At 34.9% G+C, this 6,631-nt stretch overlaps 1 non-coding gene across 1 annotated transcript; it reads right to left on the bottom strand.

Annotated features, from left to right (window-relative positions):
- Positions 1–2,270: 2,270 nt before the first annotated feature.
- On the bottom strand, positions 2,271–2,343 carry Trnav-uac (transfer RNA valine (anticodon UAC)). The gene has a single exon. It is a non-coding gene; the product is annotated as a tRNA-Val (tRNA).
- Between the last annotated feature and the right edge of the window lie 4,288 nt (positions 2,344–6,631).

Below are 6,631 nucleotides of genomic sequence, written 5' to 3'. Positions count from 1 at the left end.
GATATTCTAATTAACTCCATTTCGGAGATAATCAATAATTTATTTTTTTCCTATAAGGCCTCTACAATCGTGTCCTAAAACTTGCCTTAGGGCTGGTTTACATATTGATTAGTGTTTAGAACGAGTTCATACATTTGCTACTAAACTTAATTACAATCTCGGTCGATCGTTGTTTGAAATGACATTGACAATATGTCACAGATTTCAATTGTTTGGTTGAGTTAAATGTAATGCCCGTGTTACAACAACGCTATATGCTACATTTAATTACTTTTTAAACTTAGTTTTTTTTTCAATTTAACTATGCCATTTAGTTCTCTTAAACGTACTTAACCATACCCCGAAGTTAACGGAATTCAATAAAAACACGGTGTATATTATTATGTAATAACTACTAAACATTCATAAGTGTTTGTTGCTAGGCCTACATGAATAAATTAGCTATATTTGAACTTGAACTTTGAACAATTCCATCTCTCCAATATCTTTGTTCAATGTGTATTTTCGTCTCACATTTTCCTTAGTGAGAGAGTGAGAAGCAATGCACATTGAACAAAGATATTAGACAGATGGAATACCACCCTAGCAATAGCTTCAATAATTCTTTATTATATTGATTTCTAGATATGTTTATTGAAGGAAACACCAACAATTTATCTTAAATGCCATATATTGTACTCATACAAAACCCTCCTTTTCTTAAATCGGTTAAAAACAAGCGTGCATTAGGTACCGTAAACTCGGCTTATTATGACGCAATGGAGGGTAACTTTGACCCACATGAAAACCTCATTTAAAAGGGTCTAATAAAAAACATGAAAACGTCAAAGGTTAGCTAAAACCGACCTTATGGCATATTTCCATAATTATAGTGCAATAATATAACCTGGACCGAGTAAATCTCAATGGCCAATGTTACTCTGGGCTAAAGTAACCCGACTTTACGGTACGTACAATGTGACCTACTTTTCCTTTATGACGGTTATCGCCGTTAACATAAATCCTGAACGTGTTACCGATTCCGTCGGCAAATGCATGCAAATTTTATACAAATACAGCCTGTAGAAGGACACTGATGCAAAAGATAAGCGACGTCACGCGATTCTCCTAACTTATGGGAATTTCCTATTCTCGTAATTCGTCGGTGGAGTTAGGTAAGCGTTTTAAAAGTTTCGCTACTCAGCGGTAGATGGCGCTGTAATCAACGCTACAGATTACAGGAAAAATGCAAACTTGAATTATGCTTATTATTTGTACCGTAACGCAAATTGATTATAGATTTAAGTTAATATTAATTTTAAGATTCAATTTAACAATAATACATTAATTAATGGCCATTTTTTAGCGTTTTTTACCGAATAGCCACTCCAATCACATTTTAGTTAAAACTATTCAATAACAGATGGCGCTAGTTTACATTGTTTTACATATTGTGTAAATTGAGTTTCTTGCACAGATCCAGGACGCTGATGTATTTGCCGATAACATGGCACTTTTAAGAACAAAAATAGTTCATTTTGCAAACCTTTTAGTCCGATAGTTATGTTCTTGCGTTGTTATATTGACATTTATTTTAATTTAATTGTATAATTCAGTTTATTTTGACGTAATTCATTATTTGTTCTTCTGTTATTTGACATAATTTAATTCAATTGTAATTTCACATTTATTCAATAGTAATTTGGTATAATTTAATTTTATATAATTGTGTTATTCAATTTATTTATTAGGTAACTTGACATTGTTTATATGGTAATTTTATGTTGTACTATCTTGTGAGCGTTTTGGGGCCACCTGTAAGCCCGCAAGAGTTGAACACCAAAAAAAAAAAAAAAAAATGTGTAATTAATAAAGTATGTAGTTGTGGTAGGTAAACAAAATATGACATAACATTGTTCTGTTAAATTATGCTTTGTATTACAAAATATTATGTGATTGAACATCAAAAGGAAAATCTCTAAGTTAAAAAATGCGTTTTTCCTTATTGGCCAATTAATACTACGTCCTCTGACAAATAGGCAATTATTACACATAATTGCCACAATTATGTTAATTAAGAAAATACAGTGAATACTTACATGCCACCGAGAAATACAAAACTTGTGACAGTTATGACTTATGACAATAATTCAAAGAAACTGTTGAATCCGATACAAAATTCCAATATTGTCTTATTGCTTTTTTTTAAAGAAATCATTACTCTTTTTGTTTTGTCAGTTGGGTAAAGCTAAGTTTGTTTAGTTAAAAAAAATAAAAAATAACAAAACATATGATTCCGGCCAGGATCGAACTGGCGGCCTTCTGCGTGTAAAGCAGATGTGATAACCACTACACCACGGAACCAGTTGAACAAAGCGGCGAAATTACAGTTCTTAAGTTAAAAATTGTTTAAGCTACTATTTACGTCACACTTGATAAATGTAAATCACCCTACATCTTAAAACAAAGTCCCCCGCCGCGTCTGTCTGTTTGTATGTCTGTCTGTCTGTTTGTACTAAGACTCCTTTTTCCGTCTATTTGTCCGTCTGTCTGTCTGTCACCGGGCTGTATCTCATGAATCGTTTTAACTACACACTGTCTAGACAGTTAAAATTTTCACAGATGATGTATTTCTATTGCCGCTATAACAACAAATACTAAAAACAGAATAAAATAAATATTTTTAAGTGGGTCTCCCATACAACAAACGTGATATATTTGCTTGCGTAATGGCACGGAACCCTTCGTGCGCGAGTCCGACTCGCACTTGGCCGGTTTTTAAACACATGCGCAACTTATTTGTTTGGACTAAGGCTAAGGTGAACTTTGAAATGCAATAAACATGAAACTTACATACTTATTTAAAATGTGTGCTTTCACGGGAAAAGGGACCATTTAGAGTACCTAAACTAAGGGCTAGACCTAGACAAAAGTGTCGATAAACAGCTGCCACACTAGGGAATGCAAATCGGTTATTTTTTGTATGGAAATAATCGGTTTTTAACCGAAACCGCGGTTATTTCCATACAAAAAATAACCGATTTGCATTCCTTATGCCACACACACCTGCCGGATCAAGACAGGTAGCAGAATATGTGGAATAAGATAATAAAGATAGGTACTAAGTACTACTTAGGTACATACCACAGAATAAATAATAGGTACTGGCAGGCGTGGCTCACTCCGCGATTTCGTCGCTTTGCTACAGGTAGCTAAAAGTACATCCGTTCGACCCCAATTTTGGGGTTTGCCATAAGCCGCGCGTGGCGCTGTCGTCACCTATTAGCGGCCATATCTGTGCTGATCCTGACAGACGGGTTTTGTTAGAGAGTGAGTCTTCTGTACCTAGTATTATTTATTCTGTGCTACTAGGTACAAAAGACTCACTCTCTAACAAAACGCGTCTGTCACGATCAGCACAGATATGGCCGCTAGGTGGCGACAGCGCCACGCGCGGCTTATGGCAAACCCCAAAATTGGGGTCGAACGGATGTACTTTTAGCTACCTGTAGCAAAGCGACGAAATCGCGGAGTGAGCCACGCCTGGTCATACTGAAAGTTCCTATAGGTATATACATAAGTAATCTTCAAAACTATAGTAGATAATATGCAACATTTTTTTATAATCGCGCTTTTCGAAACTCTTGATGACAAAAATGCTCGCTGTTGCCGTGGTACAGATGTACCTAATGCATAATTATAAATTATTTTCCATCGTATTTTCACGGAAACGTACGAACGTGTCTTGCTATTTCAATCAGTCTCGGTACAAAAAGTACCGAGGTTGACTGAAGTAAATAGCATGAGAAATACGAACGTTCCTGAGAAAATACGATGGAAAACAATAATAATATATGCACTACCTACATCTCTACTTAATAACAGCAACACTAACTTTGCTTTGTCTTGTTAGTAACAGCTGGGGATAACTCTATCGCAATAAGGGCCCTTTGTATATGGAGCGACACAATTTATAATGTTGTGACTAACGTCAATAAGTCGGTATGGCAATTAGAAAGTTGGCAATTTGAAATTATCGTGTGGGGTATTTTAAATTACGTAGGTTGCAATAATTATATATGAAAACTTGAGTTTCACGTAGTGCATACTTTGTACTCTGTGTAGTAGTAGTAGTAGGTACCTACTTTAATTATAAGCAAATTATTTTTAATTCACTTTATTGCACGATACCAAATTGTAAGTATAGCCATAGAGTAATAATATAAGAAACTTCCAAAATAGAACCCCGAGCGTAGCGAGTAGGGAATGCAAATCGGTTATTTTTTGTATGGAAATAACAGCGGTTTCGGTTAATAACCGATTATTTTCATACAAAAAATAACCGAAAATAACCGATTTGCATTCCCTAGTAGCGAGTCTTGAACGTTGCGAGGGTTAAACTAAATTTCCCCCGGAGTGAAACACAATTTTTTTCACCACACCAACCCGAACAAAATATTAACTGTATGGCATCACACAAAATCAAACCAAATAAAATCCAAATGAATATTAAATATAAATATTTATTCTACCAGCAAACATAAGAAAACTCAAAATTGGTGTGGTGAAAAGAATATTTTATTTATAGACCCTTGAGGGTGCGATGTGATTTACTCAATCGCTAAGGCTGAAGTGGTATTCGTGGGTTCTATTATTATACCATTTACCAATGACGTAACTAGGCGTATGACGTCAAATATGCGTGAGTCGGTCTGCGACCTTTCTACTTGCACTATATTATATTGTTACATATTATATTTCTTAATTAACGAGCAAATGTTTGAAAAGCTTTCGATTATCAAGGATTTTATAGTAGGAAATTCTCAACTCTTTCAAAGTTAACCCAAACCATTTGACATTCCTTTCGAACCTTAATTATTATTGTAGAGGGGCGTTTTTGTTTAAACTATGGTGACAAGTATGTTGTCGATATGGCTATTGATATGTGTTAAAAATATAATATTTTTGGCAACAATATTAAAAACGCGCACGGCCCCTATACCTACACAATTTCCCGCTATTCGAAAAAGTTGTGATTGGTCCCTAAGTTAAGATCAGTTGGCTAAAGTAAAATTCTTAGTATATAATGTCAAACATTTTGCGAGGAATTTACATTAAGGTTTTCATTCCTAAGTATATTATTGTAATATATACATATCTATGTATGTATCTACCTTTAAACGAGCAAATTTTGTTTATTTATATTATATATTTCGGGGATCTCAGAAACGGCTCTAACGATTTCGATGAAATTTGCTATATAGGGGTTTTCGGGGGCGATAAATCGATCTAGCTAGATCGATCTTATCTCTGCTATGCTAGGTCTTATATCTGCGAAGCTAGGTTTTATCTCTGGGACAATGCGCATATTTGAGTTTTCATATTTTCCGAGCAAAGCTCGGTCTCCGTTATTATATAAACAAAAATTACTCGTTTAAAGGTATAAAATAGATTATTTTTATTGCTGCATTGGGCAATGTCACATGTTATCAGTTAAGTATTTAGTTATCGCTGAACACCTGCAGTCTTGTATGCTAATCTAGTCCTGATAAGGACCCAGGTGTCTAATATAAATAAATAAATAAATATTATATGACATTTATTACACAAATTGACTAAGCCCCACGGTAAGCTCAAGAAGGCTTGTATTGTGCGTACTCAGACAACGATATATATAATATATATAAATACTTAAATACATAGAAAACAACCATGACACAGGAACAAATATCTACATCATCATACAAATAAATGCCCTTACCAGGATTTAAAAACCTAAAAGGTATTTTATTAAGATAAATTATTTATTCGTAATTTTACTCCTACTATTTAAATAAAGTACTTCTATTTACTTATTTTTACATAAATACATAAACGACGGTGTAATGATAGCAGAGAAGACAGAGTGTAGTTTGTCAAAGGATTGTCTCATTTCAATCACAGACAGAGGGAATCATATTATCTTTGTCTTACACTAGTACCTACTAGCACCCAAAAGAAAAGGATGAGTATAGTTTTCTGATTCTTACCGACTGATAAATTGGTTTGATCAACTAAGTGTAAGACAAAGATAGTATGATTCTCTACAGTGAAATACCTTATTTCAACTACATATTTTAAGGGTGCATTTCCTGAACTTAGATCAAGTAACTTTCTCAATGACACCAGTAGGTATTCCACAGACAAAACATCCTCCAGACTTAGCATAGTCGCGCTACCCCCTCTGCCACGGATACGGTAATTTTACTCCATGTTCGAGTCGAAAGTGTCTTTGTGTGACGTCCGTGTCTTTGAACGGACCAATCACGGCACGGGACTTCGCTCACCTCGCCCCGCGTACCCCCGCATTTTTGGCATCATCGGTTGCATGAAATAATTGCTCTAAACTCGGTCTAGAGGTATTCTTATTAACTGCATTTAATTTTTTTTTCTGAATAAGGCCCACACGAGCGTGTACACGTTAGCGGCTCGATAACAAATACGGAACCCTAAAAATTAATCAAAGATCCGCTTGAGTGAGGCCGATCCTGATTTAACAATTTGTTAATGCTAACATGTATCAAGCTAATATCAAAACAAGATTTCACATACTGCCCGATTCGAACTTTCATCATCATCATCATCATCTCAGCCATAAGACGTCCACTGCTGA

This window comes from Cydia fagiglandana, chromosome 26 (genome assembly GCF_963556715.1).
Source record: "Cydia fagiglandana chromosome 26, ilCydFagi1.1, whole genome shotgun sequence".
In the NCBI taxonomy this organism is placed as follows: domain Eukaryota; kingdom Metazoa; phylum Arthropoda; class Insecta; order Lepidoptera; family Tortricidae; genus Cydia; species Cydia fagiglandana.
The sequence above is the reverse complement of the archived record's forward strand: the minus strand, read 5'-3'. Positions and strand labels throughout refer to the sequence as shown.